The sequence below is a fragment of the Pogona vitticeps genome, chromosome 6 (assembly GCF_051106095.1).
Source record: "Pogona vitticeps strain Pit_001003342236 chromosome 6, PviZW2.1, whole genome shotgun sequence".
NCBI lineage: Eukaryota > Metazoa > Chordata > Lepidosauria > Squamata > Agamidae > Pogona > Pogona vitticeps.
Window position 1 is genome coordinate 72540645 of NC_135788.1, and position 25174 is coordinate 72565818.

A 25174-nucleotide genomic window follows, 5' to 3' on the forward strand; every position below is an offset into this window, starting at 1 on the left:
TTTAGCCAGCCATATTGCCATGAAATAGGCTTGATAATGGGCTCTAAGTCATGTTCAATTGGACTCCCAGCAGGATTTCCTCCACCTGCACTCCAGCCGTCTCCCCTCTCATTTCATTGCCCGCAGTTCAGAAGTATACTATACCTGTCTGGGCTCTGCGTGCAGGGAGAGGTCACTTAGGTGTAATCGTGTCAACTGCCCAGGTCATCTCCCTATTCCATAGGGTGACCTGAGCTTCAAGAGGAGCGCTGACCATATCAGATGGATAATCCCCCAGAGCATTCAGGAATCCATCTGGATCCATTAGTCTCCGAGGGTGGATCATCTTAATAGATCCCCCACCCTTACAGAGGGGAGAAGGAGCTAATAGACTAAACTTGACCAGGAAGTGGTCTGACCATGAAAATGGGGTCAGAACCAGCCCCTTCACATCAAAACCAACATCTTCCAGTCCTGTTGAGAAAACCAGGTCCAAGTTATGGCCCTTCTCATGTGTCGGGCCAATGACATATTGAGACAGCCCCATGGTTGTCACGGCGGCCATGAAGTCCTGAGCCGCCCCAGTCAAGGCAACCTCAGCATGGATGTTGAGGTCCCCCAGCACCAACAGCCTGGGAGTCCTCAACACCAGGTTTGGGACTACCTCCGTCAGCTCAGGCAGGGAGACTGTTGGTACGCAGCAGGGTGGGCGGTACAGCAACAGAATCCCCAATCTGTCTCATAAGCCCAACACACAATATAGACCCTCAAGACCTCGTCTCAAAGGGATGGGAAGCCTGGTCAAAGAGAGAGAACTTCTATAGACTATAGCAACTCCCTCTCCCTGACCCTCCAAGCAACATTAATGCTGGACCGAGTACCCAGGCGGACACAGCTGGGAAAGGGGAACACCGCCCTCCTCTCCCACCCAGGTCTCAGTAATGCACGCCAGGTCAGCACCCTTGGGCCTTGAATTTCCAGCACAAGAGGTGGGGTTGAACCACCTGATGTATAAATGTGTGGGAAACATTAGATTGGCTAGAGTTCTGGACCAAGTGTCCACTATTGTAACATTCCCTCAGGGGCAGCCTAGAAAGAATCATTAGCTGCAGCTACAATTGAAGAGGATGCTCATCCCACCTTATGGTGGATTCTGTAGCCACTCTCATCCTAAAGGGGTTCATCATGAAGAAGCCAAGGATGTCCAGGAAAATCTACATATGCTTATTCAATCAGATCCATATACTGAATAATAGAAAGGGTCCTCCACATGCTGTTTGCACACAATAATATCTACATTAATGAAAAACCAAGGAAGGCAATTCATCCACAAGTGTTTGGGCTTACATCTCTGAAGTCTTTCCTTCTCCTTGTCATCATCCTTGTCTTTATCCTTCTTTCGACTTATCTATTTAACAAACTAAATACATAACAAAATCATCGCTCCATATTTGCTCCTTAGTTGCTGGAAACATGTGGTCATCAAGTGGCAGAGCCTGGTTCCCAGGACTTGACGTGGCACAGAATCAGCCTGTATGTGGAATGGAAGGGTATGGCCAAACACCTACTCCATGGATGGTCCCAGTTGCTTCACTGGGAAAATGCCACTGTGGTTTGTTGGAGTCACAAAATGAGAAGGCTGATGGGCTTTGTGATCACAAGTAATTAGGATAGCAAATACAGTAGTCTCTTAGAGACAGAAGTTAAAGAAGTCAGCCACACACAGGGATGTCTGCCAGCAGTGCTCCTGATGGGCAACTAGAAGGAGAGGATCTCATACAAAATGACTGCCCTGCCCCCAGGAGGACAGTGTTTTATTAACCTTACAAGCTCACAGATAGTTGACAGTATACAGTTTGTAGAGTTCAGATAGGACAAGGGTTACATAATGCCATATGACTGGCCCATGGAAAGACAATTAAGCAAGCTCTCTATTACCTATGTGAAAGAATGGGTGGCAGCTCCTCCCAGAAGCAGCTGTGATGTCATCCAGGAGGGTTTGCCCTGCTACTGTAGATTAAGCCAACATTTTAGCAACTTTGGGGAGGGGCATTCCCCCACAGTGCTTAAGACATTGTCCATGACCCTTGACTAGTGCCATGCATGGGTGACATGTCCATATGTCCCCATGGTCCCCTGGTGGTTCTTGCCAGGGCCAAGGGGCCAGGGCCGGCAGGCTCCCAGTGTTCCATGGTCAGGCCACAGATGGCTAGTCAGTGTCTGCTGCAACAATGGACTCATTTGGCTTAACAGCTTCCACTACATCCTGGGTTCCCTCACTGGGACTTGCCGATTTGGTTGTAATCTCTGATGCTCCCAGCTGTGGACCTCTCACTGTGTAGTCTGCATTTCTGCCACTTCCCTCTGCACCTGTGGGTCTGCTGCCACCACCTCAGTCTGTGTACATGCCACCACCTGCTGCATTGAAATCTCTTTCTCTCCTGGAGTCTGGAATTCCAGCTGAGGGGCTGGAGGACACACGTCTGCTACCACTACTCCAGATCTCCCAGGGCACTCACCTTCTACCAGAAATATTGCAGAGGAAGTTATCAGTAAGTTGCCTAAGCTGTGCCAACATATGTACCCTGGATTTCCTTTCTGAGCACCTAGGTGGAGGTGTGAGAATTGTCCCACTAGAGATGGGCATGGACCACATGGTCATTCGTGGCTATCCATGAACCATGGACCACAAACCATTCAAACTTGATTTTTAAAAAAGTTCATGCCTGGGAGAGGGGAAGCTAACCTCCTACCCCACAGCTTACCTGCACCCTCTGTTGCCTTCCTACGTGGTTCTGCCTCTCCTTATCCTCCTCCATTGCTGCAAATGGACTATCCGGAACCATGCAGTGCCAGTTCAGCCATTTGCAGCCCCACAGCCTGATCCCTGCTCCTGTTGCCTCCCTACCTGGTCCTGTCACTTCCTCCTCTACCTCTTCCTTAATGAGAAGACTCATTAAGCTAGTAACCTGGCAATCCTGTGCGAGCTCTAAATATTCAAAGGGGGGGTGTCTGGGTCTGGGGTGGAGTTAACTTCTCAAGAAAACCCAACCCATTGGCTAAGCAATAGAGAGAAGAGGGGAAATGAGTAGTCTCATGCATGTGGGGAGTGGGGAGTGGTGTAAAATGGCCACAATTATGAGGTCATGGGGCTGTAATCCTACTTGGCACCACACAGATCCCATTCTAGCGGTGAGAACAGAACACTCCCCATTATGGGAGAGGCCTGGCTGAACCTGCTGTTAAAGTTCTCTAGAGTGGTCCTGCTGCCTCTACCATCCTCTCAAATGGTAACCCATCCCATAAACCACATGGTTGTACTAATGTACAGGTACACTTTGCAGGTCCCACTTGAGTTTAAATCCACTCATGCTTTGCCACGTGGCCAGCCTCCTGCTCTTTCTGCCAATCGTGGAAGTAGCTCTGCCATCTCCCTGCTTGGCTGGCCACTCCAGGCAGGAGGTGGGAGGACAATTCTCCTTGCACAGCTGCTGAGTCGTCAGCTGAGCAGGAAGAGGGTGGAGCTACTTCCATTAGGCACACCTGGGACAGGGGTTTTCATATTTGTTTACAAATATAGATATCCCCAACTCTTAATCTAAGATATTCAATATAAACATATTTAATCAATGTAGCTTACAAAACAAGGAAGTGCCTTTCAGGATTTAGATATTACAGTCATGTGTCTAATAGTTTACTTGAGTATATTTATGTATAGTAAACACCATTGCAGTCTCTTTCTACAGCGATGAAATAGCAATTGTTCTGCTGCAGCAGAACACATGCACATCTGTGATTCCTTTTTCTTTAAACCAGGGGTCTCAAACTCAATTTACCTGGGGGTCGCTGGAGGCAGAGTCTGGCTGAGGCTGGGCCACATCAGATTTTCCTCCAAGCGGAGCGAGAGCCCAAGGAAGCCGCCCAGGAGTTTCCTTAGCCTGGCTGGGGCTCCAAGGAGGAGGAGGAGGAGGAGGAGGAGGAGGAGGAGGAGGAGGAGGAGGAGGAGGAGTGCCTAGTCGCTGGCCACGACCCCCTCCGTCTCCTTCTTCACTGCCACCAGCAGCAGCAGCAGGATGAAGAAACGGAGAAGGGAGGGAGCGCCGGCAACTGCCTAGGCGGGGGGGGGGGCATGACATAATTTTTTTTAAAACCCCTCACAGAATTCACCTTGCCAAAGGAGAAAACCTCCCACCGGAAAGGTCAAAATTAAACAGAACAGGGTGGGGGCCCCCACAGGTTCACACGCACGCACGCACGCATGCACGCACACACACACACACACACACACACACACACACACACACACACACACACGGAGGTCCAGCAACCTTCCTCTGAGGGCCCCCCTCAAAAAAAGGTGCACTCAGCAGCAGCAGCTACCCCCATTACGACAGAGGAGCACACTTTGCGAGGTGAGCCCAGGCAGCCTCCAGAGCTGAGGCAGCTGAAGCAGGACGAAGAGGAGGAGGAGGAGGAAGCACCGCCAGGCACCGAGGCAGCCACTGGCCGGGCTGGTGCTGGGGGTGCCAAGAGAGAAAGAGAGCCAGAGAACCGCTTCCCTGGAAGAGGTAGTGGCAGCAGCTGCTGTTGGCGGCTTGGAGGCGCACTTCGAGGACGGGCCAGGAGCAAGCTCTGCTCTCAGGCATTGCGCAGCGGCAGCTCAGGCGCTTGAGGAAAATGGCCGGCAGTGCACTTCACTCACCGGCTCTCCCTCAATACAATGCCTCTTGCACCCTCCATCTGGAACAGCAGCCTGCCAGCTGGCAGGCTGGCTGGCTGGCTGGCAGGCTGGAGTTCCGGATAGAGGGTGCAAGTGGCGCTGTCTTGGGACAGAGCCAGCAAGCAAGGCAAGGCTTTTTTTGACTCTTGACAGCAGAGGATGCGTTGGTGCTTCAGAGGGGGGCAGGCAAGGTGGGGGCCACAAACTATCATCCGTCGGGCTGCAAATGGCCCCCGGGCCGCATGTTTGAGACTCCTGCTTTAAACTATAATTAATGTTGCACATCTGAAGAAGCACATAGGGTTCAAAAAATAAAAAGGTGGGGGTGGGAGCAAAGCATGACATTTAAATCATGTGATGTGCCCACCTCCAGAGATGCCCACGGTGACAGTGGTCATACCAGAATGAAACAAAGAAAAAAACCTGCAATTTGGGATTTGTTTTACAAGCAGGACCTCAGATATTTGCAGATAACCTGCAAGAAATATACTTTCTCCAATTTATCACAGATGTGTCATTCCAGCCAAATAGAAAGCCATTGGAAAAACAACCATGTTTTGCTTTCTTTCATTAAATCTCAGAGAGAGATTTGGCCAATCACTCTGCTCTAGGATATATGATTGTTATTCAAAAATACCAGGCACAGTCAATCAAAATTTGCAGTAATCCACAGCTTTCAATTTTTTGTAGTAAATATAATCTGTCCACATCACATTTTGGATGTAGTGCATGACCTGGATTATTAATGACCTGGATCAAGGGGTGCAAGGAATGCTAATCAGATTTGCAGATGATACAAAATTGGGTGGAATAACTAATACCTTGGAAGACAGAAACAAAATTCAAAATGATCTGGATAGGCCAGAGCTCGTGGTTGAAAACAACTGAATAAAATTTAACAGGGATGGGTGCAAAGTACAGCACCTAGGAAAAAAGAAACCAAACACAGTTACAAGATGGGGGATTTCTGGGTCAGCAATACTGCAAGTGAGAAAGATCCTGAAATTGTCATTGCTCACAAGCTGAATATGAGCCAAGACTGTGGTGTGGCTACAAAAAGGGCAAATGCTATTTTACAATGTGTTAACTGAAATATAGTTTCAAAATTCTGCAAGGTGCTAGTTCCCCGCTATTCAGCACCGGTTAGACTCACCTGGAGTATTGTGTCCAGTTCTGAACACCATGTTTCAAGAAGTATGCTGACAAATTGGAACAAGTTCAGAGGAGGGCGACAAGGATGATCGGGGCTGGAAACCAAGCCCTGTGAGGAAAGACTGAAACAACTGAGCATGTTTAGCCTTGAGGAAAGAAGACTGATAGCACTTTTCAAATAATTGAAAGGCTGTCATTCAGAGGAGAGGCAGGATCTGTTCTTGATCGTCCCAGAGTGCAGGACACGACAATGGGCTCAAGTTAAAGGAAGCCAGATTTCTGCTGAATATCAGGAAAAATGTCCCAACTGTTAGAGCAGTATGGCAATGGAATCAGTTACCTCAAGAGGTGGTGAGTGCTCCAGCACTGGAGGCATTCAAGAGAAATGTAGACAACCACATGACAGATATCCTTTGATTTGCAGATATCCTTTGCATCGAACAGGGAGTTTCCATGTTTTTCAATCCAGTTGTATTATTATTCAAAAACACCAAGCACAGTCAAAATTATAAAAACATTTACAGGTATTTGTGGCGATCTGCCTTGTGGCTCCTGTTTTATTTGGCCCTCACAAGGGATCACACCAGGTGTTCTCCTAATAACAATTATGTTATACACGTGTGCTGCCAAAACTAAGCGTTATTGAACTTAGGAACCAGAGGTTTAATTAACAAACAGTCTTTTATTGTCAAGTAAATCATAAAGGTAAATAACATATGAACTGTATCAGGTATTAACATGCATTGGATCATGTAGGCAATCACTTTTATTCAAAACTGCTGTATACTTTCAATCAATATCTCTCTTATAGTGCTTATAATTTCATTCCTGCTTGTTCAATATTGTTTAACCTTCTCAGTTCCCTCTCCTAACACTCTCAGCTCAGTTCACCAAACCCTCTCCTTCTCTCTCCTAAGCCCTAACTGCCATTTCACATCTCCAACTGTCACTCTAACTCCGCCCCTCCTGCCCTATCCTTGGCTCCTCCCCCTTGAGCCTCTGTGATGAACAGGCAGGAATGACATCACTTGTTGGCATTTCGCTACAGTATTGTATAACAGATACAAGTTTTAACCAAAAAAACTGAGTATCTGTTAAATATCAGCACAGTATGTATGCTGTTCTTAATATTGCCATTTTTGTAGCTCTGATGGTGCAATTTCTGAGATCTGTAACTGCTTATACTACTGTGTAAAATTTCTTGGTATTGTACCCAAAGCTCCAATGACTACGGGGACCACTTAAGTGTCTTTCTTCCAGAGGCGAGATGTTTTGATTGCCAGGTCTCTGTACTTTGTTAGTTTTTCTAATTCTTTATTTTCCACTCCGGCATCCCCTGGAATTGCAATGTCAATGATCTGAACATTTCTTCATTCTATTACTACTATGTCTGGTGTGTTATGTTCAAATTGTCTGTCAGTTTGGATTAGGAAATCCCACATGATCTTGACTTCCTCATTTTCTGATACCTTCTCTATCTGATGTTCCCATGGGTTTTTTTGAGGCTGCAAGTTATATTTTTTGCATGATGTTCAGTGCACTAACTTTGCCACTCTATCATGTCTAACTTTGTAGTCTGTTTGTGTAGTCTTTGGACATTCACAGATGAGATGTGAGAAAAAGTGATTGCTTCTTGGTAGAGTTGACATTTGCCGTTAGCACTAACTCCTTGGATCTTAGCTTTCATCACATTGGTTTGGAGTTCTTGTTCTTGTGCAGCAAAAAGCAAGCTTTCATTTTCTTTCTTTAGGGTTCCCAGTTTTAGCCATGCCCATGTTGAAATATGATCATGCTTTCCATCAACATTTCTCAGGTGTTGTTCATGTAGTGATTTATTTTTCTAGCTGTTTGATTTATTTTCAAATTATTGTTTCTTATATCGAGCCTTTGTTTCTGTTGTTTTCAAAACATTCTCAATTTTTACTGCTTTTATTAATTCTCTGCTTGTACTGATTTAATCATTTAGGCTTCTTTTTTCTTCCTCTGCTACCTGCTGTACTTACAATAATCCATGGCCTCCAATTTTTCATGGTAAATACAATCTGTCCACATCGCTTTTTGGATGTAGTGTGTGATGCATGTTCATTAGTTTCCATGTTTTTGATCCAATTATTCTAATTCGTTTTGAATCCAATCTATTATTACAGCTGGGTATCTAATTACTGGAACGGCCAATATGTTTATGGCTTTGATTGTATTTCCCCCATTTAATTTTGATTTTAAGATTTTCCAGTGTCTTTTGATATATTTCTGTCAGTTTTTTTAACTTTTGTGTGCACAATGTTGTCTGCTTCTAGTATTCAAGGGTATTTATAATTTTCATAACTTGAGAGTGATTTTATAATATTGCCATTTTTAAAACTCTGTTCCATTTAGTTTTTGGATCTTGCCACAGTGCATAGATAGAGCTGCACATTTGTCAGTTCCAAATTTCATTTGGATATCTACACTGTGGATATCTAAACCACTATTTGCACTGTGTTTAGCAGTGATTCTATCTTTGTTGAACTTTTTACATATAGTTTACCTCAGTGGTCCCAAACCTTTTTAACAATGTGGACTGGTTGGGGAAGGCGGGGCACCCTCATGAGCGTGTGCGGAGGGGCAGGCGCATGCTTGCGCAGGCACTCACACATGTGTGTGCATGCCTGAAGGGGCACCCACGCACATATGCAAAACGATGCGGGTGCTCACGCATGCACTGCACATGTGTGAAGGGGCTGTGCAGGGGGGAGTGTGTGTGGTGTGGGTGGGAGATCTGTCTCCATGGCTCAGTCCCACCCAGGCCATGGACTGGCACTGGCTGCGGACCGGGGGTTGGGAACCCCTGGTTTATATCATCCATGTATGTGTTGTTGTTTAGTCATTTAATCGTGTCCGACTCTTCGTGACCCCATGGATCCATGTATATGAGATGATTGATTTTTCCACCTTGCTGTGAAATATGGTAGCCCAATCCAGTTTGATTTAAAATTATTCACATGGGGATTAGTGAGATGTTAAACAGCAATGGTGACAAAGAATCCCCCTGAAATATTCCTCTTTTGATGTTAACTTCTCCAATTTCTTCACCATGGGCCATTAAGACAGTTTTCCATTTTTCCATGTTTTTCTTGAGGAACTTCTGAATATTTTTACTAATACCAAACATTTTTAGGCAGGTGTTAATCCAGCTGTGTGACAATGAGTCAAATGCCTTTTTATCCAGGCCATTTTAAGGTTTGTTTTTCATCTTTTTGCAAACCCACTGTATTAATTCTTCCATAGTTTCAACAATTGTTTCAATTTCTACGTCGTATATTTTGTATTGTCTGGCTTTTACTTTTTCATTTTTAAGTTTTAAATCTTTTAAACTGTTAATGTCTGCACATAATTTGTTTATTCTTCTTTCCAACCAAATTTTTCATTTTGGGATGCCATGAGTTTTCTGGGGTTTTTGCAGCTTGTAACCAAGTTTCCATGGTTACTATACTATCTGTGCTATTCATGAGCTGGTTTGTTTCTTTCAGCATGTTGGTTGACATTGCTCTGATGACAACATTTGCATCATTCAGTAGATCTTTTACTGGTTTGCTTTATAATTGGTGCCAATTATAAAGTCTGAGAGTCTTTGCCTTTCTCTGTTCTGGCTAATATGGGTTATTATTTTCCCCCTCAATGGTGTTTGCTGTTCCATCAACTCATAATTTCTGGGTTGTTCCATAAGTTGTTCATCTACTGATATTTTTCTTCCACTATTGTGTCTATCTCTACCCTCCATTTGTCTTTCCTGTTATGGACATTGTCCTGCGTTGATTTTGCTTCCTTTTTAAAGTGCTGCAAATTGGTCAGAGGAGATACCACAAGAAGGCATCACTGTGATCAATTCTGGATAAATCGTGTACAGTGTGAAATACCACAGCCTGGTGGCTTTGGGCTTCGCCTATCAATTTAGCTATGATCTTCTAGTGTCCTTCACCCCAGCTAGGCAGATGCTGGATGTGATTTTTGTGGCTTTTAAATGGGATTCTGTCAGGGTGCACCTCCAAATGCTCTCCAGCTTTCTATTTTGCTTCATCACCTGCAGCTGTTGAATATACCAAGAGGCAGAATGGGCTTGGTAGTGGAGAGAGTGCTTGGGTGTGATTTTGTCAGCAGCCCAGGTCATGGCAGCATGCCATCTTTTGACCTGGGCTTCGACAGGAGCACCAACCAGATCAGCCAGTTTCCCACATATTGCATCTTGGAAACCAGTAGGATCTAATAGCCTGTGAGGGTGGACAATCTTAATGGGTCCCATCTCCCTGTGGGGAGGGAGCAACACTGATCCAGTCATAACAGGTGAACCAACACAAGGTCAGTCATCTTCAGGTCACTCTCATCTTGCCCCATTTAAAACACCAGGTCTAACGTATGACATGCCATGTGGGTGGGGCCATTGACAAATTGGGACATGTGCAAGGAAGCCATTGTTTCCAAGAACTCAAGAGCTGGCCCAGTGACCTCATCCTCCACATGGATGTTGTTGTCCCCCAGAACAAGAATTCTGGGGGACCTCAACAGCACTGCCGAGACAAAACCTGCCAGCTCCAGAAAGGAGAGTGCTGGATCACGAGCAGCATGGTAAATGAGTACAATCCCAAATCTATTCTGGTCCTCAGAAAAGATTTATAGAAATGGCAACTCCCCTCGTCCCTCCAGTCTATTTCATGTTGGATGGAAAACCCAGGGGGACAGATTAGAGATAGGGCCTCACTGCCCTTTGCGTTCATCTAGGTCTTAAGTAATAAAATCCAGATATGCACCTTCATTCAGGATTTAATTGTGGATAAATTGAGATTTATTTAGAGGACTTCTGGCATTTAATAACTTCAGGAAAGGAGTGGAGGGTAACTGAGCAGTTTGCCTTCAGCCTGGTGGCTGACAAAAGAGCTAGAACAGAAAACAGCCTTCAAGCATCTGTCCTTTCTTTTTCCGGACTTGATACCTACAGTGCCAAAACCGTATCTTCCTCTGCCCATAACTACTTGAATGTTATTAATATCCACTTCACTGGTGACAGGCTTTCACTAACTTCTTAGTTATGAAGTGCAATGTGAAGTGCAAAGGTGCAATAATAAGACAGTTAAGTAATAGATAAAGCACAATACTATAGGGGTTGAGGTCACTAAATATAATAGAAATAAATGAATACAGAAATGTGTTAGCTACCAATTATAAATAAATTTAAGTGTAAATGTAAATAAAATAGGTAAAATTCTATTCATTTATATTTAAATTCTAAATTTGGCTAAATTTGAATTTTGATAAAAATCAGGTAAAATAAGTTACATAAAACCAGATTAAGTAGTCAATAATGGGGATGTGTAATTTAAATTAAAAATAAAACAGATGGGTTAAAGATAGAATAGCATACTAACTCTCCCCTCCCAATCAAGATGGAATTAATCATATAAGCAGCAGTCTAGATAAGCATATGTGATTGGGTTATATAAGTTGTTAATTCATTAATTGAATTGAGATTAAAAATCATGTATCTGTACTTTTTTTCACATTGGGGAAATATATTACTATAAAAACAGATAGTAAAATGTGATTCTGTGAAGTGCCATGAACAAGTGACAAAGCCATTTCCAAATCAGTCAGTAAGCTACATGGGATGACGAGTTAGATCTCTATGATTCTTCTTGGGAAGCAGCAGAGGGTGCTGTTTTCTTAGGACCGAGCAGGGGGTGAATGTTGGGCAGGACCCCTTCTTCAGCAATGGTCACTCCTGCAAACAATTTATCTGTAATTTTCTATGTAAGGCCTATTTACATGTTACAGGATGCAGTGGAATATACCCAAAGTCCCTGGTAAAGCAACAGTTTTTTTCCCACAAGCATGCCATTTATTCCTTATCATAATGCACAAATAACTCACAGAAGTGCACTCATAATAAATGAACAACCAGCTCTGAAATGTAAGGCCCAGAATACAATAGAAAACATGTTACCACCTAGTCTATATAATTGATGCAAGCTGGAAAACAAGCAAGAATAAGAGTTAATACTTAAATAAAAAATGGAGCACAGATGGGTTTGTCATTATACTTCCAATTCCTATATTTCACACAATGCTTTTTCAATCAACATCTGTAAAACATTTTGACTTGAATGTACGATGTTTTTTCAGATTTCATGGATGAACTAACCAGCATATGATGCTACATTATACCATGTTAGAGTACTTTCCTATTTTGTTTAAGGTGTGGTTACATTACTGAATAAATCAGGAGCTGGATCAAGGTTTTCTGAAGTTGATTTAAAGTCACATGGTAGTCCTGTGATTTTTGGGTTGGTGTGTTTGTGCTCTTGGTCTTTTCTGATATTTTCTGATATTTAATCCTCAGTTTTTTAAAAAATGTTTATTTACTTAAAAAAAATATACACACAACCAACAAAAATCCACCGTCCCTCAACAGAACCAGCTGATCATCTATACGATCCAATATCTAAAGATACAACTACTCCAGTACACATCTCGATGCTTCCGTCTCTACTCAGCACCTCTCAACGATCCTGGACAACGATCCAGCCTCTTCCCATACCATGTCTAAACAAATCAATAACCTGTACAGAGCCCATGATCCTGGAGCTCTATTTCTTCAAAAACAACCAGTTCCAAACTCTATTTTTGTTGAAGCCTCACAATCCAGATCTCGACATCGACAAACCCTCATACTACCAAATAAAGACAGTAGAAGGATTGAATCAATGGGAAGATGGCTTTATTCATCAGCAGCGTTCACCATGTGTGTCACTAACTACCAGGGAGCCATGGGTGCATATCAACGTTTCCTTTGGGACAATATGTTAACCTTTGTTAAATCTTTACCAGAAAATAAAAAAGTAATCGCCCTAACCTTTCAACAAGGTTTTCCCATTGCCAAACAACAGACGCTTTCTGCTGGACACACAGTAGATGCCACGGCAAAGTCAATGGCCACTTCAATAGCCTTATGATGTGTCTCTTGGCTAAGGACAGCTGGTCTGGCTGAGGATGCTTGTGCACGTATCGAAGACCTTCCATTCAACAGGGCAGGCCTCTTTAATGCTAAAACTGATGATATTTTGGAAAACATGGAAAAGAAAAGATCAGCAGCTAGACATTGAGAAGCTTATCCATCTTACCAACAACGCCCCCATCAAAATCAATGGAGACAACCATACAACTCATATCAAAAATTCCAATATGATCCTCCAAAACAAACATCTTATACACCCTATTTCAGAAATAAAAGAAATAAACCCCGCCAACAACCCATTACTAGGTGCAATGACCGCAAGCCCAAACATCACGTTTGATGCTCCCATGACCGAGATCGCACACCACTTCACCCATCCTGTCCTCTGGAAATACCTACCTGTCTGGGAATCCATCACTACAGATGCCTGGGTACTGTCCATCATCTGCAACAGCTACCGCATCCATTTCTTCCAACTTCCTCTGGCAATACACGTCATCACTCCACCATCTCCAACCCTACGAGAGGAAATAAGAAATTTACTCCTCAAAGATGCCATACAACTCATCTCAAAACAAAACAATTGGTTTTTCTCTCGCTATTTCACTGTACCCAAAAAGGATGGAGGTCTTTGCCCTATTTTAGACCTATAAGAGTTAAACAAATACATCATTACCACAAAATTCCATATGGTTACCCTCAAATCAGTTCTCCCTTTACTCCGCAAAAACAACTGGTTCATTGTCATAGATCTCAAAGATGCATGCTTCCATATTTCCATACATCCTTCACACAGAAAATCCCTTCAATTTCAGCTAGGATCACAAGCCTACCAATTCAAAAGCCTTCCTTTTGGTCTTGCAACAGCTCCAAGAGTATTCACCAAGTGCATGGCACCAGTAGCTGCTTACCTCAGGTTGCAAAAAAAATTTATCATATTTCCATATATCAACGATTGGCTCCTCGTAGCTCATTCCCGTCGCAAGGCCCAACTGGACACTCATTTCACTTTTACTCTCCTTCACAATCTCAGTCTCACTGTCAATGAATAAAAATCAAATTTGAAACCTACAAAAATTATTCATTATATAGGCATATGCGTAGATTCCACACAAGCTTGCACCTTTCTTCCTCCAGACAAGAGAGAAAATCTCATCACATTAGTTCAAGTTTTCTCCCCTCATGCTATGGTACCAGCCTTGACTGTGCAATATGTACTAGGCACCATGGCCTCTATGACTTCAATAGTGCAGCACATATGTCTGAAGCTGAGATCTCTTCAGTCGTGGTTTCTCACCCTCTTTGACCCGCTCACAGACCCTCCTCAGATTCTTTTAAGAGTCACCCCAGAACTTGCCTCCCAACTTCAGTGGTGGCGTTGTCCTCCCATCCTATCTGTCGGGCGGCTGTTCCGACAACCACAACCACAAATACAGGTCACCACCGACGCCAGCCTCAGAGGCTGGGGAGCTCACTGCAAATCTCTCAAAATCCATGCCAAGTGGTCTTCCAGAGAGAAATTGCTTCACATCAATGAATTAGAGCTGTTGGAGGTTATAAAAGCTTGTAAAGCTTTCAGAAATCTCGCTGGCAAGATGGTATAAATTGCCACCGACAACACAACGACAGTGTACTATATTCTGAAACAAGGTGGCACCCACTCTCCAAGTCTCCTCTATTTAGCAGTCGACCTCTGGGAGTGGTGCCTAGCACGTCATATCTGCCTCATGGCTTTACACATTGCTGGCCATGACAATGACTTGCCTGATCTACTCAGCCACACAAACTCTCAAGATCATGAGTAGGAGTTAGACCAATCAGTTTTTCTTTGCCTATGCAAACGATGGGGCAAACCAACTCTCAACCTCTTCGCCTCCTGTGTGAACCAGAAGTGCAAACGATACTGCTCCTGTTTTGCAAAGCATCGGTCCCAAAAAACACCAGTTTTGCGAAGATCACCCATAGGGAAGCCATTTTGCAGAGCCGCCGATCAGCTGTAGAAATTGTCATCTTGCAAAGCATCGGTCCTGAAAAAAAAGTCTTGCAAAGCACAGACTGAAACATCGTCCAGCAGAAAACGCCCATAGGAAACATTGGCCTGTCTGCTCCTGGTGAGATCCTCTTCAGTGTGGAATCCCCACCTGAGGGCTTGACTTGAACCCATATCTTTAAGACAACTGACCTGCAGCCAGGAAGTGGTTCTCCCTTGGAGTACCCCATGAGCACAGCAGCTTCCAGAGGGATCTGATGCCAAGAGTAGAGTGTTAGCCTAGGCAGTGCTGCTGCTATGTCATTATACAACACTAGTGAAAACTGTGGATTGTCTGAGGCAAGGGTTCAGGGAAAGACAGTTGAGATGAAGATATGTTTGGGGGGATGTCCTCCTAGGGAGCAGGATCCTGTTGCAGCAGCAGAGGGGAAGCAGTGGGGCAAGATGAAGATGGTCTGGCATTCCACCCGTTGGCCCATGATCCACAGTCTTCACAGCCACTGTCCCACGATATGACTTCCCTTTGGGTGAATGAAAAGGGCCAAGGTATAGAAGAATGCAGTGGCTTCTTCCTGGGAAGTTCTCACCACTTTCAGCAGGAGTTTGCAGGCACTGACAGAGCAGCTGCTGAACATGGCAGCTGCTGTGGAGTGGCTGCATATGATTGTGGACTTTAAGAAACTGCTTGAGCAGGTGGAAAGGGATATAAGAGATGCAATAGCATGCAGAGGTAACCCAGTTCCTTTGTGATATGCTGTGCTTAGCTGGCATGGCATCTGTAGTGGCTCCTGCCTCTACCGGTGCAGCTCCTGAGGGACAAGGGCAAAAGCGAAAGGGTCCCTTTTCTGGCAGCCACCATCATGGGCCCCTGGGGAGAGGGGTGATGGGATAAACTAGATTGTGCACCTGTTTTCTCTCCATGAGGTGCTGCTGCTGCTGCTGTGAATATGTGGCTTCTGGCTGGCATGATGCTCTCCCTCCCTCCTTTCCAGGGTTTATGCAGGCAGGTGTGCTGCTAGAGCTAGCTCCCCTTCTTTGCAAACTGAGTCCTCCTTCTGTCATGTAGAACACTTGCATTAAGGTTTGTCAGGCCTGCTTCCCACCCCCATCACTTACCCACTGTGTGCTTTTTTTCATCTAGCCACCACATAGCTGCTCCTTTTCCTTTTGGAGGGGTGCTTGTTTTCTGTTCCTTCCTTGCAGATTTTTTGTGTCATTTAAGCATCTGGGGTTGGGTGGGGCTTCATGGAGTGCTATCATTGGCACTGCAATCGATGTCGATCCTTTTCTGGGTTTTGTATATATTTCTGTCTGCTGTATAATAAGCAGAAGTCTTCTTTGGCTGCCTGCTGCAGTGCTCTCAGGCTGTGGGATGTGTGTGTGTTTAATATAAGAGTTAGTCAAACAGACAAATGTTTTAGGGACACCCTGACTGCACCAGATAGGAGGGGCATAGCCTTCTGGGCACTGAGGACACAAACAAGTGCTGCAATGGATTTCATACCAGCTTCAGAAAAGGCTTGCATTTGGGGGGGGGATTACAACAGTGTACCTTTAACTGCCCCTTTCCCTATTAATTGTGCAGCTGTGCTGGCCTGCTGTACTGGATACAGGGTCTCATTGGCTAGCTGTTCTGCTGGGTGGAGTTTAGGACTGTGTTGACTGCCAGCTGCTGATTGGTAGTTTGTCAGCAGTTTCCATAGTGATTGTGTCTAGCTACTGGTTTTTAATTTTTTTTTCCTTGTGCTATTTTCTCCTTAGGCTGGGTAAAGTCCCTGGCCTCCTGACCTGAGAGGGGTTTGGATACAACGTAGCTTCAGCTGGTTTAAGTCTGGTTCAGCCGGCCTGGCTAGTTAGGATTTCTTCCCCTAAGAGGGGAACAAATAGAGTCAATTATTATTATGATAACAGTGGCAAGACTGACATTTCCAAGGAAATGGAAGAAGCATCATCAGATTAATATGGCTGTTAATGATAAACTAATATGTGAAATTAAGATTAGAAAAATAATATCAAATGCAAAATATTTAAAGATATACAGAACATACTTTTAGTGAATGTGTTTGAGAAAGGAAAGGGTTATGCCCTTGGATAAGAATCGTTATAATAATAAATAACTATATAAATATAATAATTATATTTATAATAAATAAATAAGTTATGATAATAAAAAAATATAATAATTTTCCTTTATTCTTGCAGGCATACTCTTTAAAATTCTTTTGTCCTATTTATTCTTTCACACCTCCATTCATTTCCTCTCAAAAGTATTTCACATATTGCTTGAAAATTCTCCTGAGGATCCTCGTCTATCAATATTCTATAAATTTTACCGACAATCTCTTTCATTACTATTATCCTATCCTGTACTATAATTTACAGTTTTTTCACCCATTCTCTAGTCCACCAATCCAACTTATTTTAATTAAACTAGGATTTTTTTGCCGTTTAAAATTATATTTAAATTTAAAAATAAATAATTATATTTATTTCTTCTACACGATTGGTTTTCTCTTACCAATCTTTTAACCAATTAATTCACTACTTCTTTAATACCTTCAAATTTACTGGGAAATTTTCTAACTCTGCTACCAGATAAATAGGAGAAATTTGTGGAATAAATCATATCCCATAATTATACCAAATCTGTACATATTTTTAGAAAGGGATTTTCTTTTTATTTTACTCTTGTTTAATTTCAAAAGAATATTATCAATATACCCATCTATTTCTTGCAATTCTAAATTAGACCATATTAATTTATTTGCATAAAATATAGTATCCACCATAAATCTCTGATTAGCTATATAATATAATGTTCTATCAGAAAGACTTAACCCTATTGATTAATAACATAATAACTTAACCCTCCCACAATTTTTTAATTTATCCTTGCTCCTTTATCACCATTAAAATATCTATTCATTATATGCTACCATTTCTTCAAATCTTGTTCCAATATCATTATTGGCAACATCATAAATAAAATATTTATTTTAGGTAAAATATTCATTTTCCATAAAGCAATTTTACTAAACTATGATAATTTTAACTTTCTCTGTTCATTCAATTTATTTTTAACTTCAAATTTCATTTTATCAAAATTATCAAAATTTTGTTGAATCATGCAATTTTTAGTAATGCTTGTAGATAATTAATAACTTTACTGACTATGATTCCAGATGTGTAGTTTGTGTGAAAGGAAAGGTTACTAGGCCATCTTTTCCCAAGAAAAGTGGAACACAAAGTACAAAGCCATTACAGCTGATCCATACAAATTTGTGTGGACCCCTTCAATCTCAGCAAGAGAGCACAAGTACATTCTGACTTTCATTGATGACCATTCAAGATACTGTATGATCCACCTACTCAAAGAAAAGTCTGAGACCTTCATCGCAATGAAGGCATATGTGGAGATGATGAAGGACAAGTTCAACAGGAAGCCTCAGACTGTGAGATCAGACAATGGGGGCGAGTATACCTCACAGCATATGCAGACTTACTTCAAAGAGCAAGGAATTCAACAACAACACACAGTGGCATATACTTCTGAACAGAATGGTGTGGCAGAGAGAAAGAATCGGTCAATCATGTACATCCTGTACCCAAAAATGGGTAAAGTTGATATTTGCAAAGTGGTTACAGTGGTGCCTCACAAGACTATTGGCTCGCTGGATGAAAACCTTGCTAAACGAATGGGTCCGGTGAGGGTTTTGGTGCCTCGCAAGACGATTGTTCCTATGGCCCTGCTTCACAAGACGGTCTGCTCCTGTTCCCTTTCCCTGCCTCACAGCTGATCAGCGCAGGGTTTCAGAGGCTTCCCCGGGCTTTCCCAGCAGGTAAACAGGCAGTGGAAATGCATCCAGGGAAGCCTCTGAAAGTGGGGCTTTACCATGGGGGTGGGTGGTGGGGGTGGGGGTGGGTGGTGGCATGGGCAGGACTGCCACCCCCATGCTCCCAACCCCTGGTGGCAAAGCACCGCTTTCAGAAGCTTCCTGGATGCTTTTCCACTGCTGAACAAGCCCCCAGAGTGGTGCTTTCCTGGGGGGGGGGGGTCGTGGGAGCACAGGGGCCTGCCCCTGCCACCCACCACTGCCACCCCCCATCCCGCACCCCACAGCAAAGCACCGCTTTCAGAAGTTTCCCCAGGTGCATTTCCACTGCCTGTTTACCTGCTGGGCAAGCCTGGGGAAGCTTCTAAGACCCAACACTGATCAGCTGTGAGGCGGGGGGGTGGGAGTGGAGAAGAGCACAAAATGGGTGCTGTCTCCTTGCTGGGTGCTGGCTCTGAGCTGTTTGGCGCTCTTTTTCCGGCTGTTCTGGGGCTACCAAGGCACTGTGAGGAGCCGGGCTCAGTCTACAGTACCTGGTAAGTGTCTTTATTTTAATTTTTTAAATTTTTTTGGACTTTTCCCCCATAGGAATGCATTAATTAAATTTCAATGCATTCCTAAGGGAAACCATGCTCGCAGGATGAAATTTTAGCTGGACGGCATTAACCGTGGAACGGATTAATTTCGTCTTGCAAGGCACCGCTGTATTTTGATGAAAGAGAGCCCAGTGGCCAGAGTCCTGAAGATTGCCACAGAGAGAATGAAAATGAGGGAGACCAACCTGAGTTCCACTATCCCATGCTCCAAGATGCAGTTGACACTGAAACCTAGAGAGTGGAGGGTGTCCAAGTCCTAACTCCATCAAAGTCAGGTGATGAAGAGACTGGCGCACAAGACAAGGTTTAGATGTTGGAGATGTTCCGAAATCAACGCCAAGTCCAGAACCAGTGCAGAGATGTTCATCAAGACCGAACAAGGGAGTTCCAGTGAAGCAACTGTCCTACTTCGCAGGGGTGTCACTACCAAAAGAGCCTGCATTATGGAATGAAATGCAGCAGCTGGCCACAATGGAAGCAATCAAGTGGAAAATAGCAGCACAAGAGGAATTTGATGCACTACAAAAGAACAAGACATGGACTCTCAAAAAAATTGCCAGTTGGCAAGAAGGCCATTGGGTGCAAATGGGTCTTTAAGGCCAAGCAAGATGAAAGAGGACATGTACAAAGGTACAAAGCTAGGCTTGTTGCAAAGGGCTACTTTCAAAAAATATGGAGAGGACTTTGATAAGACTTTTAGTCCAGTTGTCAAGCACACCACCATTTTACATGAAGAAATTGAGGAGTAACTATACATGCAACAGCCTCCTGGCTTCACAGATCCCAAGAACAAGGATCTAGTGTGTAAGCTTCAGAAGGGGATCTATGGCTAAAAGCAGGCACTGGGAGCATTGAGCGAGAAGCTGAACAACATGCTGTTAAGCCAAGGCTTCATCAAAAGTAAAGCAGACCTCTGTCTCTTCAAATGAAACAAAGATAGCATACTTGTTTCATATGTGGATGACCTGATGTTTTGTTGTGAAGATCAACAAGACATCAAATAGATTGTATCCAACCTCAACAAAGAAGTGGAAGTAAGGCAGCTTGGACAAGCCAGCTATTACTTGGGGATACAAATCGACAGAAAAGAAGACGGAAGTTGGAATATGCAGATCATTTGTCTCCCAGTATGCAGTGGGTAATTCTACCAATTAGTCAGTTCTATCCTGCTACTGGAGCGCTATTGTGCATTGATCCCTTCCTGCCCGTCATCTCTCTTATGTGCCTTCTTCTTTGAAGACGGGTCTTTTCCAAGATGGAGATTGCCTGAGCACATGATATCTGGTTGCTCTCTCTCCATCTACACTTGTATCCATGCCATCCAGCTTTAGGGGGTGGTTTACCAAGTTTAGAAACCTTCTTTAAAGCTAAAGAAACTTCCCTGGAATATGTAAGACAAATGCCTTCTTTGTTTTTCACTCAAATGCTATATTTTGACCTTTGCTACTGAAATACTAAAGTATGTAGCTAATAAACCTTTTCTAAAGTTATTACAAGTTAACTCCATGTTTTTGACTCTGTGCTTAATTTGGCACATTGAGGATAATTGGTCAGAACATACGATCTCTAATACTTTGGAGGCTAGATGAAAAAAAGCAGAACATAGGGAGCAAGCTGTTGGGGGTGGGGAGCAGGCATGGCAAGGAATTGTGCAAGTGTCCTACATGGCAAGAATAGAACTCATTTGGCAAAGAAGGGAAGCCAACTTCACCAGCACATTACATTCACACACCCCATTCATGGAGAGGAAAGAAGGAAGGCATAATGCCAGCCTGGAGTCACACATTTTAGCAGTAGCCAAAGTAGTAGCAGCAGCAGCACCTCATGGGAAGAAAGCAGGTGCACAATCTAGCCTAGCTCTATAGCCCTCTCCTCAGAACCCCAGGCTGGCAGCTGCCAGCTGGTGACCCTTTTGCCTTTGCCCCACAGGTGCTGAAGCTGTAAAACAAGGAGCCACTACAAATGCTGTGCCATCTTAGTGCAGTACATCATAAATAAGTGGGGCCATCTCTGCACATCCTGATGCTGTCTCATCATCATATCCCTTTCCACATGCAGGAGCAAATGGCACTGCTCATACCGTTTCTTAAAGCCTCCCTCCCTATAACGTGCATTCGATCGACAGCAGCTGCCATGTTCAACATCTGCTCTACTAGTGCCTCCAAATTCCTGCTGAGAGTGGTGAGAACCTCCTGGGAAGAAGCCATTGCATTCCTCTGCATCCAGGCTGTTTCTAGCTGCCTACATTTCACTAGAGCTCAAAGGGAAGCCACATGCTTTGCAGGCTGTGAATCACAGACCCATGTGCAAAGCACTAGACTATCATCAAATGACTCCCTGCTTCCTCTCTGCTGCTGCAATGGGCTGCTGCTCTCTTGTACTGCTGGCTGGAGGAACATCCCCACCAAATTCCTCTGCATCTCAACTCCCGTTTCCACTAGTGTTGGGTAATGAGATAGCAGCAGAGCTGTCCAACCTAAAAATCTCAGCATCAGATCCTGTTGGAGTTTTGGCAACCTTACACACTGCCTTTAGTATGTTTGACTGGGCTGGCGTGTCTTTTAATCTATACTGTAATAATAAATTGTCCCTTCCCTGCCTCTGAATTTAAAAAAAAGACCTGCCTCTCTGCTTTTGAGCTGTTTCCTTCCTTGAGTTTGTTGGTCTGTTGTTGAAAACAAGCAGTCCTGATTGTCAGTTTGCTGTTTAATCTGTTCAATGTAAATAATGAAATATTTTTATTCCTTCTTCTACTAATGTTTCAGATTGAGTTATTGAAGCTGTAAGTGCCAGTTAACAAGAAAAAGAGGTAGACTACTTTAGGTATTTTGAAACTATTCTGCTTGTTGAAACCCTGCACTTCTGTGCAGGTAGAAGAATTTAACCAAAAATTCAAAACTCTGCAATTGATCAGGGGTTAACTGTGCTCATGCGGTCCTCCAAGGGAGAACCACTTCCTGGATGCAGATTGGTTGTCTTGGAGACAGTTGGGGCTTGGCCGACCCCTCAGGTGAGAACTCCGGATGGGCATCTCACCAGGAGCAGACTGGCCAACACAATGGGTCAGTCATTCACAATGCACTCAGTGAGGAGCCCCCTAGCGCTTCCCTGATGGCAGGAGGCCCTTTCACCTATAGTGAACCTGGAGGAAAAGGGGAGCAATGTCAGTCCCCTCACTAAGTCCCTGGTGTAGGGGAGAGGGTTCCTCCATCTCAAAAAGTCCCACCCATCACATTCAGAGAGTGGATGGCAAGCATTGGTGTTTCCTGGGAGGCTGCAGGCTCTGCTGGGCATGACTACTGAAATGCAGCAAATATGCTATGTGTCCCTTGTGTTAGTTGCACATTCAGGGCAGACGGTTCCCCTCCACTGACATTCTCACTGGTAGGACATTCATGGGATATGTGCTGCTGATTTTCCACTGCTCTATCTGCCAGTCCTTTAAGTTGCTCAGGAAGAGATGCAGTCCCCTCTCTACAAGCATCCCCGTTTCCAAGCCATAGAGCCAGCGTTTGGTCCATAGACAGTTTCCATGGTCACATGGCCAGCGCGACTAGACATGGAACACAGTTACCTTCCCACCGTGGTGGTACCTATTTATCTACTCGCATTTACAGGCTTTCGAACTGCTAGGTTGGCAGGAGCTGGGACAAGTGACGGGAACTCACTCTGTCACGTGGATTTGATCTTACGACTGCAGGTCTTTTGACCTTGCAGCACAGAGGCTTCTGCCATTTAATCCGCAGCACCACCACCTCCCATTCTTTATTATTAGCTAAGCATATTTGTTCAATTTTCTTGTCAGTACAATAGGGTACCTCCCATATTTGTACTTTATTATTTTCTTAAGACTTCCCTAAATTCCTTATGTCGGCAAAACAATTAACAAAGAGCATATACTGATTATTTAGCATGACCGTTTACTCAATCATCTTGTCCTTGCAGGGCCTGCAAAAGTGGCATCTGTTCTCCTTCTTTTTTCTCAAACTTGTACAAATGAATAAGACCCTCAACTGGACACATATGGAGGGAGCTGGAGATATCTGTGTTGTTAATTCATACATAGATATTTTAACCAAGAAACAGGGTTAAAATATGAAACCCTTTTACTAGTGAATTAATTCACATATGGCAGAAATATATGAATGACTTGGCTCATCCCATATCTCCATTATGTTCTTTTCTGGACCATCCTAATTTTAAATTTCAAGATAACGATACACAATTTAAACAATGGAAAGAAACTGAAATATATAGGATTAGAGATTTTTTTTGAAAATGCTTAAAAATAAATAAATGAATAAATTTATAAGAGAAAAACCAATTTCAACAGAACCACTAAAAGTTATAACTACTCAAGTAAAAGCTAATAGGCTCCAATTAATTCAAATAAATGTTTTTGCAGCCCAGCTCAGGTTCTACTAGAAAGCTCACAACATTAGAGGGCTATTGTATAGAAGATGATTTTAATAATAAAAATACGATTAGTCTCAGTAATTTATAAAAACATTGTTAATGAAGAATATGGGAGAGATATGGGAATTAAGACAGTTTGGAAAACAAACTAATTTATCACAAGAATTTTGCACAGAAATATGGACTGCAGAACTTTATAAATCAGAATTGGCCAAATCTAGAGAAACAGTATTAAAAATGGTTCTTGTCAGCACAATAGGGTACCCCTCTTATCTGTACTTCCTCTATTATTTTCTCAAGACTTCCCTAAATTCCTTATGTCAGCTAAATAATTAACAAAGAGTATATGCTGATTGGCTCTAGTGATTTTTAACTCAATCATCTTGTCCTTGCAAGGACTTGCAAAAGCAACATTTACCTTCCTCCTTTTATCTCCCTTAATGTTCAGGGGCTGCGCTTGGGCTTATTGTTAACTTTTTGCTCATGAGTGGGCAGCTGATTTCCTCCTGCCCATCTCCTGGCTCATGATTGGGAGGCCAGCTGGAACCCATCCCACTGTTATCCCACCCATCCCAAGGCTCCTGATTGGGGGACTCCCTGAGTCCATCCCACTATCATCCCAGCCCTCTCAGGCTTATGGTTCCTTTGGACAGCAACCCACTGTCAACCCATTCCCCTAGCTCATCATTGAGTGACAAGAGCTCTTGCATTTGTTTTCATTCCCTGTCTCCAGGGAAACCATGTTTTCCCCCTCACCCTTCACCTAGCATTATGAATGATACAGGATTTGTTTCTCTCCCTTTTTCATGCACCATCCTTCTCTAGGACAATGGCCTGAAGCTTCCTTCTGTAATACCAAGAATAAACAACCTTGACTCAGAGTTATACATGGCATTTTGTTGAGCAGGTTCAGAGAGAAGGTATTTGGAACACAGCGTGCCTGGGCATTGGTATCTCTCCTCAGAAGCATTTTGTATCTTAGACAATAAGCAGACAGACAGCAAGGAGACAAGTGTAGCTGTGTTGCACCTGACACATAACTGAGTGACCAGACCATTGTCAGGGTAGAGGCACAAGGCTTGGGCAAGAGCTCTCACTGTAGTTCTGTGACTGTGGTCAAACATGGTCAACTGGTTTGCAGGCTGCACGTGTAGCACAGCTGCCTGTGGAAAGAGAGAGTGGAGGAGGGACAGCAGTCAGAGTATTAGGACAGCATGGATGGGAGAGGATACAAGTATGAATGGGTGTTAGTTTCCTTGCCCAGTTGTTTGCATTCCACTAATGTGTCAGGGACAGTGGGAAACTCAAATCATTTTGTTGATAATTAAAAAAAAAGAGTGAGAAGTACTCTCAAAGGAAAGGCAAAGGGAGATATGTTTTAACTCACGCACATTCCAGCCGCTCTGCTCAGTGAGAGTCTACTTACCTAGAAGCCGGCTTCTGTTCCTTGCTCCAATTACCTGTGAGTATGTGTGTCCAGCTGATGGGAATAGGAAATTTCAA

General features: G+C 43.5%; 1 protein-coding gene and 1 long non-coding RNA gene across 2 annotated transcripts in view; one reads left to right on the plus strand and one right to left on the minus strand.

The window, feature by feature from the left end:
* Nucleotides 1–25174, plus strand: part of ADCY1 (adenylate cyclase 1) — a 295043-nt gene that overhangs the window by 50110 nt on the left and 219759 nt on the right. The gene's annotated exons all lie outside the window — the stretch shown is intronic.
* LOC144583564 (uncharacterized) lies at nucleotides 12503–16069 on the minus strand. Its single transcript, XR_013537417.1, has 4 exons — nucleotides 15943–16069; nucleotides 13748–13874; nucleotides 13236–13354; nucleotides 12503–12931 (listed from the first exon to the last, which is right to left on the minus strand). It is a non-coding gene; the product is annotated as an uncharacterized LOC144583564 (long non-coding RNA).